The sequence below is a fragment of the Sphaerodactylus townsendi genome, linkage group LG06 (assembly GCF_021028975.2).
Source record: "Sphaerodactylus townsendi isolate TG3544 linkage group LG06, MPM_Stown_v2.3, whole genome shotgun sequence".
Classification (NCBI taxonomy): Eukaryota; Metazoa; Chordata; class Lepidosauria; order Squamata; family Sphaerodactylidae; genus Sphaerodactylus; species Sphaerodactylus townsendi.
The window spans coordinates 65,480,306-65,492,659 of record NC_059430.1 but is presented as its reverse complement, the minus strand read 5'-3'; the positions used below and the strand labels follow the sequence as shown (position 1 = coordinate 65,492,659).

Genomic DNA, 12,354 nt, shown 5'->3' with positions numbered 1-12,354 from the left:
CTTGTGAGATAGATGGGGCTGAGAGAGTTCCAAAGAACTGTGACTAACCCAAAGTTACTCAGCAGGCTTCATGCGTAGGAGCAGGGAAATAAATCTAGTTCACCAGATAAGAGTCAACCGCTCATGCAGAGGAATGGGGAATTTAACTCGGTTCTCCAGATTAGAATCCACCTGCTCTTAACCACTACACCAAACTGGCTGATGATTTATATTTTTCAGTTTTTCAACTTAATGTTTTTGTAATGTGCTTCAGACACATTTTAAGTTAAAACGGCAGCATAAAATTCAGCTAACAAATCATGAAAATCTGCAAAAACTGTTACAAATGTATATTTGTGGGGGAAACATGGCAAAAGTGTAGTGAAAATAGCAATTTGAGAAGATGGGTTGTGGTGGGTTTTCTGGGCCGTGTGGCCATGGTCTGGTACATCTTGTTCCTAATGTTTGGCCTGCATCTGAGGCTGGCATCTTCAGTGTGTAACAGACTTCTCTCTGTGATAGACCTCTGAAGATGCCAGCCACAGATGCAGGCCAAACGTTAGGAACAAGATCTACCAGACCACGGCCACACAGTCCGGAAAACCCACCAGAACCAGTTGAATCCGGCTGTGAAAGCCTTCAACAATAATTTGAGAAGAGTTTGTCTTTTGAAGGAATTAAAACTTGGGAACAGCTTTTTTGACATAGCACTCACTAACATATAGCAAAAATTGAATCTGTACATTTGCCCTACCTCTAAAAATTTAAAGAGAATTTCAGCTAACAAGGCAGAGTGGTATAGTGTTTACAATATCAGACATGAACCTGGGAGACCTAAGTTTACAGTTTCACTCACCTATAAAGTTCACTGAGTAACTTTGATATCATTGGGTTGTATCAGTTTAGTTGGCCTTCCTGGAAGATACTGCATGGCTTTTGTTTATGGATTTACTATCAGTCAATATTGCTACCAACTTCTTTTATTACCTCACATAATTGTTGGTAGGGTAAGATACAGGAGGGAACACACAACCTAAATATCTTCCAACTGACTATGGAATGGCTTAGAACAACTTTCATATGAACACAAACTAAAACACCTTGTATAGCAATCTCTTAGTCTTGTTCCAGAACAAACTAAGGTTATATGATCTTAGGGCCAGGCCACAATGCTAGTAAATAAAATAGATGGTCTCTATAATTTCAATTACTTTTGCTGTTATAAGATTGACAGATTGCCCTTGCTGAAGAGGAGCGATTTTATACAATCCTGGGTGCTTGGAATAGCAGATAGAGTTGACCTTAAATCAGAGACGGAGCTACCAGGGGGAAAGGGGGTGCACGTTGTACCAGGCGTGCACCGGGGGGGGGAGGGTTTGCAAAAATTTCAGGTTCATTTGTGGTTTTTTTGTATTTTTAGTGTTTTTCAGTTCATGGCCTGCAGGGGGCGCAGTTTTTAGGCTAGCAGCATCAAACTTTCAGAGAATTTTCAGGGCACTCTTCTGATGATACCACATAGACATGGTGAGGTTTGGTTCAGGGGGTCCAAAGTTATGGACTCCCAAAGGGGGTGCCCCATCCCCCATTGTTTCCAATGGGAGCTAATACAAGATGGGAGCTACACCTTTGAGACTCCATAACATTGGACCCCCTGAACAAAACTTCACCAAACCTGCGTGATCTCATCAGGAGAGTCTCCTAAAGAGACCCTGAAATTTCGGTGCTGCTATCTTAAGAATGGCAAACCTGACATCAGGCACACCCCCTCAAATTTCCCCAGATTCTCCTTTTAAATACACCCTCTTCAGCAAGGATTTAAAGGGAGAATCTGAGGTTCCCAGTTTAAACTTTGAAAGTGATGCTGTTTCAGGGTGGGGAATAATCCACCCCAAAACAGCATCACTTTCAATGTTGTTTAAACTGGGGACCTCAGATTCTCCCTTTAAGGTGGATTTAAAAGGAGAATCTGGGCTCCCTAACTTAAACACCATTGAAAGTGATGCTGTTTGGGGGTGGATTCCAGCATCACTTTCAATGTTGTTTAAACTAGGGACCCCAGATTCTCCTTTTAAATCCACTTAAAGGGAGAATCTGGGGTCCCCAGATTAAACAACATTGAAAGTAATGCTGTTTTTTTGCGGGGAGAATATACCCCCCAAGCAGCATTACTTTCAATGGTATTTAAACTAGCGACCCCAGATTCTCCCTTTAAGGTGCAAGCCACAGGTTGAGAGAGGACCCTGCCCCTCCGGAGCCAAAGCCCGTACTAGCACACTGATTGCCCACCTTCCGACCTTCCCAGTAGTAGACCTGGGCCCCTTCCAACCTTCCCAAGCAGTAGACCTGGGTCCCTTACTGCCTGTCCAGTGGTAGACCTGGGTACTCCTCTGTGAGATCAGCAGACGGCTTGATTTCTCTCCCCCTCGACTGTATCTAGGGAAAATGGAGTGTGGGGGGCGGGAATCAGATTATGCCCCGGATTCCATTTTCCCTATATATGCCTCTGTTCCACCCTCTCAGGATCCATGCAGGCAGGCTTCTGCCCTCCCCAGGCCCTGGGGAGAGCAGGAGCCGGCAGCAAGAATAAGCAGGGGGCAGATTTATGCAATGTGTGGGGACGGGGCTATGCGACCCCACTGGGGTGGGGGGCAGGACACCATGGAGGGTTGGGATGGAAAATAAAGTGTGTGCACTGGGTGCAGTATAGCCCAGCTACGCTTTCTGCTGACCATTGGGGGGGCAGGGCCCCCCGCAAAACTCAGATTTTGCACCGGGCTCATTTTCCCTAGCTAAGCCTCTGCCTAAAATGACTGACATTTTATCTGACTCACTATTTTGTCAAGGAATTGGGCATGACAATTGGGCATGACAATGCAGGTTATGATCAAAGTCTGGTTTTTTTTATAGTTTTTCTTTCTCTGAGATAGAATTGGTGGCAGCATCCAAAGCACAGGATAGCTAACAACTCTGCTGTACTTCAGAGGTGGAATTGAAATTAAACTGTGAAGCATGAATGGAAAGAATGAAATTGGTAAGATATATAACCAAATTTACTTATACTGAGTAACTCCGCACAGCAATGTAATAAATGACCTGGTTGAAGTAATGTTCACAGGCATGCGCAGGTTGTTTATTGCCGGGTTTTGTGGAAGATTTCTGACACATTTTTTTTTGGTCCCTGTATTTTAACTTAACAGTTTTATACACAGCAAAGTATTTTACAAACTCTATGAAATTATGTATGAAATGTTGTTGGAATTTCACATGATCTAATCTGGAATCCTTCAGTGTGTGCTTATGAACATTTGTCCAGCAAACCAAGATTTTAATTGCTTATTTCAGAGAGGTTTAGATCAAAGAAAAGATACCTTTATTTATATAGGATAGCTTGACAAATAAACAAACAAACCCTTAAAAACTTGTTTGGAAACAATAGCTTTTAAATGTCATTTGTAGCATTCATTTTCTAATTATTGTGCTGATCAAAGACAAAATCTATCTGTTCAGTCTGATATATTAATTCTACTACATGCAAATAATTTGTTCAGCATGGTAAGTAGTTCATCTAGCAAAATAGTAATACAAAAAAAAAGGAAAATCATTGTCATCATGACTGTACCTGTTGGTTGGTGAATCACAATATTAGTCCAATGGCTAAGTTTTATCCTGCAGAGCACACAGTATTTTTGATAAGAAAATATATAAGCTGTTGTGTAGGGATTTAGTGAATCCCTTGCCTCATAGTGACTAAGTAGATGAGTCTTTGAAGCCACAAGCAGCAATTAAGTATAATCGGTTGGGACTCCACAAGGGCTTGTGAGGGTCACTTCATTTTCCCTGGTTCCCCTTCCTCACACTTATCTTAGCAACCCACACAATGGCCACTAAGGTTTCCTTTCTAGATTTCAAATTCTTCAGCAAAAATGGGACTTTTCTAAAGTTTATAGAAAGATCTATATTCATGGCTCCAATCACTGGATTTAAGCATCCACAAATGTGGCTATGTTAAGAATTCACTATATAAACTGCTGCTTTCCAATAACTGGTGATTTCCGTCTCTGCCTCTGAACATGAAGGTTTCAGCTAGCACTCATGGCTATTAACCATTGACCAGTCTTCTATGGTGTCTAATTAAGATGCCAATAAGGAGCTTGCATTTGTTTTAAAAAGAATGGAAAACAAATTGAACAAGTCTATTTTGTGCGGTTGTGGCGGGTTTTCCGGGCTGTGTGGCCGTGGTCTGGTAGATCTTGTTCTTAACGTTTCACCTGCATCTGTGGCTGGCATCTTCAGAGGTGTATCACAGAGATAAGTCTGTTACACACTGTGACTGGACACAGGCAAAACGTTAGGAACAAGATCTACCAGACCATGGCCACACAGCCTGGAAAACCCACCACAACCAATTGAATCTGGCTGTGAAAGCCTTTGACAATCTTATTTTGTGTAATTCAGTTTTGAAATAAGAAAAACCAAAATGAATAAGAAACTAATAAAAATCTCTCCCCACCTAGTTTATATGGATTGAAGAAGTGTATGGCCTCAGGCACGGGGGTGGTGCCCCATCCTGAACTTCCCGCTGAGACAGGCTCAGAGAGACGAGACCTGGGGGACCCTGGGATGACAGAGACGGCCGCAGGCCCCACCCCAATGGCGGAGACAGCGGGAGGCCCGCCCTGATGGGAGAGGAGCCACAGTGCGGCTTGCCCAGCAGGGAGCTTATTGGGGCAGGGCCAGCCAGCTGGAGGGAGCCGGGCCAAGCGTGGAAGCTGGGGAGAGGGCAGGGACACTTAAGGGGAAGCAGCAACTTGGGAGGGAAGCGTGGGATGGACAGGGGGCTGCCAGGAAAGCCCAAAAGAGGAAGGGGGTGGGTGGGAGACGAACGTAGAAATGAGAGGGGAGACAAAGGGGGAGACGAACGTAGAAACAAAAGGGGAGATGAACAGGGAGATGACAGGGGGCACGAACAGGCAGTGGTGGGATTCAGCAGGTTTGCACCACTTCGGCAGAACCGGTTGTTAAAATGGTGCTTGTAAACAACTCTTTGGTAAATTATTTTAATCCCACCACCAGAACCGGCTATTAAATTATTTTAATCCCACCACTACGAATGGGGAAACGCCCAAGGCAACGTGCAGGGAGACGCACAGCGAAACGAGGGGGGAGACGAGAGACGAGCCAGACAGGGAGGTGTGGTGGGAGGTACCAAGGGTTTCCCCGAGGTCCTGTGCGGATGCGGAGGGGGGCATGGGAACAACCCACTAGAGGCAGCCCCCCGTGCAGCCACCCTGTGGGCAAAGCTACTTTTTGGCCCTCAGGGCCAAGTGGAAACAGCAGGGACCGGGATTGCCTGGGGTAGGGAAAGAGGGTCGGATTTAAAGCCCACAGACGGTGGCGGGGAGGTGGATCGCCACAAGAAGTCTGTTGGAAGAAAAATCCTTTCAATGCAATGAATATTTTTCAAAGTAAAGAAGCATTTTTTTCCTCAAAGCAATTTTCAGTCATGCCAGTTTCTGTTTCATTTATGGAGATTAAGGCTGCATTGTCTTTAGAGCTGCAACAATTTCAGCTGGAAATATGCTAGATTTAAGTACAAACACTTTGTGTCAAAAGGGACCATCAGGAATATATGATAATTATAAAAACATATCATTCTGCTCTTATCTGTTAGCGTTGTTTATAAAAGGGGAGTCTGTGGGTGTCCATTGTTAATGTAGGTGACACTTGAAATAGTTTCAGTTTCAGGATCTGAGAAGAGATAGCTCATGTACTATCATCTGCATTTTTTGTGGAATCTGCACCCATTTTCACAATGGTATTCAACTTCATTTTTGCATTTGCTGTATCTGTAATGCAGATTTTTAACTGTTTTACACTAGATCCATGGTGGCGAACCTATGGCACTCCAGATGTTCAAGGACTACAATTCCCATCAGCCCCGGCCACCATGGCCAATTGGGGTCAATTTGGGGGCCAATTGGCCATGCTGGCAGGGGCTGATGGGAATTGTAGTCCTTGAACATCTGGAGTGCCATAAGTTCGCCACCACTGCACTAGATTAACCATTTAGTTCACAAATGTATTTCTTATTTAACATAGTAATAAGTGATGTGTTTTAGGCCTAAAAGTATTGGTGATGTTCACTGTCACAATACTCTATGACCAGAAGCTCCTCTGCCTAGAACTTTTTTCCCACCCTGATTTTAAAAGATGACTTGGAGTAAATGTAAACTTCTGACTGACAAATATACATGGCTTTTCTTAATATAGCTGGAAATGGCATAATTACCAGCCAACTCAACAAATGTGACAAATTGTAAAACAAGAAAGCTTGATGCCAGATGTAGAGTAGTAAAGCGGATATTATCAATGCAGAAGGATTAAATTGGCCATGCAAATTGAGCAAAAGAACTTGAATGGCCTAAATATATGATCAAACAAAGCCTCTTCCATTTCCCAAAGGGGGGGATTAGCTGCAGATGGTAGTGGCACACAGCATGAAATACTTTAATCCTTAATTCTGCCTGGGTTAGTAGTTGAGCTGATTGAAACCAAAGTTAGGGAAGATACTCGTATATAAGTCGACCCGCATATAAGTCGAGGCACCTAATTTTACCATAAAACACTGGGAAAACTTATTGACTCGTGTATAAGTTGAGGGTGGGAAATGCAGCAGCTACTGGTAAATTTCCAAAATAAAAATAGATACCAATAAAATTACATTAATTGAAGCATCAGTAGGTTAAATGTTTTTGAATATTTATTTCAAAGAAAAACAGTAAACTAGTTCTGTAAGTGGAAAAGAGGGTCAACAAGAACAATATAGTCTCAACAATAACTTTAAAAGTACAAAAACCTTAGTTCAACCAGCAACCAAGCTACAACACAAGAGTTAAAATCCTTCAAAACTGGATTTTTGGTCAGGGGAGGAATGTTTATGTTAGCAGTACCAACATTTCAGAGTATCTTTAGGGGCCCCTTCTGATGATACCACCCAGGTTTGGTGAAGTTTGGTTCAGGGGGTCCAAAGTTATGGACCCTCAAAATGTAGCCCTATCTACTATGAGCTCCCATTGGAAACAATGGGGGATGGGGCACCCCCTTTGGGGGGGTCCATAACTTTGGACCCCCTGAACCAAACTTTTCCAAACTTGGGTGGTATAATCAGGAGAGTCTCTGGAAAAATCCCTGAAATTTTGGTGCCGCTAGCTTAAAAACTGCGCCCCCTGGCGGCCGTCAAAATAAAAACCTTAAAATATTTTTTAAAATATACCTGACTCGCGTATAAGTCAAGAGGGCCTTTTTTAGCACAAAAATGTGCTGAAAAATTCGACTTATATGCAAGTATATATGGTGTATTGGGATGTCATGTATGAGAAAAGATAATTTATGATTAACAAGGCAATAGGTTTGGAAAAGTTGTCCCCCAACATCCCCCCCCCCCAATTAAATAAAGGATTTTTCTTGGTGCAGGGTATAACAACTATGCTCCATAACTACATACATCCAGAGGGTTTTATTATATTAGGATCTTTGCTGAACCAAAACACTATACTCCCAAAATGGGACCGTCATGTAAGAATGCAGAATGTGGCACCCTCTCTCCTAGATCTGACACTGAGCCAGCTAGTATGATGGCTTGACAGAACTCACACAGAGGATCAAAGTTTCATTTCATCTGATACCCCTGTTGAGTAACTCTTGGCACATCCTTCATGAGCTCTCCGCACTACCATAAAAGTGCTGTGTGAAAAACCTACATGATGCTAGGGAAACAGTTTATTGGTTAAGACCTTTTGTGAAAGGGAGGTTTGCATAAGCTCTCCTCTATTTGATTACTCAAAGAACCTTCTAATAGGCAATTATGGGATATGGTATGGGAAGTGTTCTTTTTTCAGCATCTGACCACCTTTATCAGTATACTTTCAGCTCCGATCTATGTATCCAAAGGAAGGGATGATTGTAGCTACCAGAGGGACCTCGACAGCCAATATACAGTTGTCCACATGTATATCTCTGTATCAGTGACATAGGTATAGATTTTTAATGGGGTGGTTCGGGGGAAGGGGCCATACCCCCACCCACCCCTGGGGGTGTCACTGCACCTCCCCAAGCTCTGCCCCCAGCCTCAGTGCTTATAAAAGCAGCTCTCTGAGGCCAGGGACTGCATACTCCCCTGTCCCACCCGCCCAGCCCCCCCCAGCTGGGTTCCCAGTGGCAGCTGGCAGTCCCTTCTGCCCTCCCCTCCAAGCAGAGGTGTAGCCAGGGGAAATGGAGCCCGATGCAAAATCTGAGTTTGCCCCCCCCCCCCATGGGCGGCCACTGTGATGCTGGAATCCACCCCCACTTTCAATGGTGTATAAGTTAGGGAGCCCAGATTCTCCTTTTAAATCCACCTTAAAGGGAGAATCTGGGGTCCCCAGTTTAAACAACATTGAAAGTGATGCTGTTTTGGGGTGGATTATTCTCCACCCTGAAACAGCATCACTTTCAATGTTTAAACTGGGGATCTCAGATTCTCCCTTTAAATCCTTGCTGAAGAGGGTGTATTTAAAAGGAGAATCTGGGGAAATTTTCTGGGGGGTGCCTGCTGTTAGGGTGCAATTGTTAAGCTAGCAGCACTAAACTTTCAGGATATCTTTAGGAGACTCTTCTGATGAGATCACCCAGGTTTGGTGAAGTTTTGTTCAGGGGATCCAAAGTTATGGACTCCCAAAAGGGGTGCCCCATCTTGTATTAGCTCCCATGGGGGATGGGGCACCCCCTTTGGGAGTCCATAACTTTGGACCCCCTGAACCAAACCTCACCAAACCTGGGTGGTATCATCAGGAGAGTAACCTGAAAGTTCTCTGAAATTGTGGTACTGTTAGCCTAAAAACTGCACCCCCTGCAGGCCAAAAACCAAAAATACAGTGAAAATACAATAAAATCACAAACGGGGGTCGAAGCTTCAGACATGTAATGGGGGGTTTGAACCCAAGAACCCCCCCTTACCTACATCCTTGCTCTGTATAGTAGACAGGTTGCCATTTTAATCTCTGGTCCACCCACTGTGACGGGTTGCAAGGAATCTGAAGATGGTGTGGACTTGCATGCTTATATTTCTTCAAATGCACACTTGATTTCACAGTGAGATAGCATTAGAAGCTGCTGACTAGGATGAAACATCTTAACTTTGGATTGCTTTTTAAGTGGAGGAAAAGAGACTATTGGATGGATAAAACAAACCCAGAAACTGGGGCAGAGGGACCAGATGGCAGTTCCTTTGCTGTTTGAGCAATGACTGAATTTTTCCCCACTTAAGTAGTACTAGAAGGGGGCAAAAATCATTGGGTCCCTTGTTGAATTATAGAGGATTTGTACACACAAAAATTGGTCTAGCTAGGATCATTTACTGTTGTATTAGTGTCCTTCCAACTCTCCAAATATTGAGTAAACGGCAACCTATCAACTGAGTTTTTTCAAAGGAACCTTGAAAGGGAGGCTGGTCCACTCAGCATCCAGAAAATGCTTCTCAGGATGGTAAAAGGTTCCAGGGTATGGTCAAAAGGCACACAGCACACATTTAGTTTGGGCCTAGTCTGTACTTGAATGGGAGACTCAGGTGATCCTATGTGCACTGCTTTACATTCCATGATGCAAGAAAAGTGGGGTCTAAATGTTTCAAATCGGTAAAAAGGACTTCCAGTTCTCACTCTCAGCAGTTCTCCAAAGGGCAATGTTAGTCATTCTCAGGTAAGATGAAGCATAGCTGTTTAATGTTGCACCATAAAGGAGCAGAAGGCATGGTTATTCCTTCTAAGTAATGGGTTGGGCATCACTGGTTCTGCTTTATTGGCTCCCGGTGCTTGTAGTGAAATATATAAAAAGTTACTAAGAGTCTTTCCTGATTAACTCCTGAATTAGAGCAGCCAATTTAACTTTATTAATTTTATTTATTCTCCACCATTCTTCCCTGTGGGGAGCCAAAGTAACATACATCCTTCTTCTCACCTTTATTTCATCCTCACAATAGCCCTGTGAGGTAGGTCAGGCAGACTGTGAGTCTGTCCCAAAGTCCTCCAGCAAGCTTCCAGGACAGAGTGTGGATTCAGTCCTAATACCTGCACTCTAATTGTGGCTATGTCTAATGGCCTTTAGGAAATACCTCCCCCCGCCCCCCACCATTTTTAGTCAATGAAATTTCTTTTCTGATATTAGTACAACTGTTCAGAGGCAGTTTTAAAAATGTAATAGATATTTATTGGCCAAAGTAGATAGATTTATACTGAATCTCATTTGAATATTTTATTTGGCAAAATGTTACAGATACAGAGCAATCTAAGCATGCATGTATTTACTCAGCTTTTACTACAGTATTTCATAACTTGGAATGGGGGATTATTTCAAATGCATGCGCCAGCTGCAACTTTTTCAACTATTTTTCAAAATCCCCCATTAAGAAGCTACTTGTGCATTTTTTAAAAATAGGAATCCACCTCGGCAGATCTTGACATATATTGCTGCTTACAATTCTAGAAATAAAAATGGGCTTGCATTTTATTGGGGATGATGAAGAATTTTAACTGTACAAGAAGACTCTGAAATAGGTATGGCCCTTGTTTGACAGAGGAAAATAACCAAATACTTGTAAGTGTATTGTGCTCAGGATTGCCAGTCTTTAGGTGGAACCTGGACATCTCTTGGCATCACAGCTACTCTCCAGCTCACAAAGATCAGTTGTCAAAAATTTCTGCTTCGGATGGGAGAGTCTAATGACATGGTACCCAGCTGAGGTTCCTTCATTCCCCAAACCCCACCCAGACTCCACCCTCAAATCTACAGTCATTTTCAATCCTGAATTTGGCAACCCTAGTTTGTGTTTGAACAGTTCATATTTCTCAGTGTTTTATATTCCTTGCAGCTTCGGCCATGAAGAAAATTCAGGAAAGACTGAGGAGCACCTTGTGTTAGGAGTAAAAAAAAGTTTAGTTTAAAAATAATCCAGATGTGCCTGCTGCTTAATTGGGAAATTCCAAATGTTATACCATGACTGGACAACTCCATTAAACCTAGGGTTGCTGGCAGAAGCGAGAGTAGCAGAAACATGGCATGACATCAGTTCTGGTGAAAGCGTAACTTCTGACGGAAACCTAGAAGTGATGTCATTGTAAGTGTGATACTTAAACAGAGGTTCCCAGCCTGTGGTGGGCATAGTCACAAAATGTCTGGCATATCTGGTGGAGCCAGTCAGAGTATGGCAGCTGCACTCACCTTCAGCCAAACAGTGAAGATCTTTGTGTTTTAGTGTCAGCCAATCAGATTTTCAGTGGTCAATCAGAAGTAGGGTTGCCAGGTAACTGGCATGGTGTGTGTGTGAAAGGTTGCCCAAGGCCAGGTACCTTACCAGTAATGTACCGAAACCAGGATTTTTTATCCAGATACTCTCAAACAGCTGAGATTTTTAAATTTTATTAAAGAAAAGAACTAATAAAATCAGTTCTCTCCCAGCTCTAAACAGTTCCAAGTATATTTAAAAAAGTACAATACAAGGCTATTCAGCCTAAGGCAGAAGAATAGCAAGAATAAAGACAAGAACAACAATGAGGAAATCTTAAGAAGAATCATTTATGAATCTCCTCTATCTAACATGGTGTCAGGGTGTACAGAATTGTGTCATGGTGTATAGAATTGGCTCATCTAGACCGTTTGATCAGTAATTAACCAATTGGGTGCCGATTAGAGTCGAATCTTCTAGATGATGAGGGAGATGACCCCCACCTGAGCATTCTTGGAAATTAAGCCCTATCTATCCAGTTTAGAATGTAGCCTTATAAAAGCCAGTTCCGTTATCTAAAAAATAACACTACTTAAACAAAACACACAGTTTACAACTTTAGTGAGGCCAAATGGTTGTGTTGTAAACAGCCTAGCAAAACCAAATGGTTGCTTCATACTTTTTTCACAGCTTTTGTTGGAATCAAATTGTTTTTATTGTAAGCCATCTTGAGTTGCTGAGTTGTGGCAGGGTATGCATGTATGAATGTATGCATGTATGTATAAATAAATGAATGAATGAATGAATGAATAAATAAATAAATGTCTAGTGACAAAATGACATCATTTCTGGCAAACACCAGAAGTGATGTCATCATGTTGCTGATAACATGCCAATGCTCTGGTATTTGAGCAGTGTCCAGGAATGCCCACAGCCCTGGTCATCCTGGTCATTTCTTGCTGCACCCTGGTAACATTTCAGGCATTTACATGGTGATCCTCACTGTCCCAGGCATCTCAGCAGCATCTTGATCTCTTCTTGGTGTCTGTCTGATGTCGACCACCTCAGCAGCCCCCCAGATTCCCCAGAGGGCCTACCCAGCATGCTGCACTACTCCC

General features: G+C 42.9%; 1 protein-coding gene across 1 annotated transcript in view; it reads left to right on the top strand.

Moving 5' to 3' along the window:
• The window catches only part of TMEM117 (transmembrane protein 117), a 225,026-nt gene that overhangs the window by 90,380 nt on the left and 122,292 nt on the right, over positions 1–12,354 (top strand). The gene's annotated exons all lie outside the window — the stretch shown is intronic.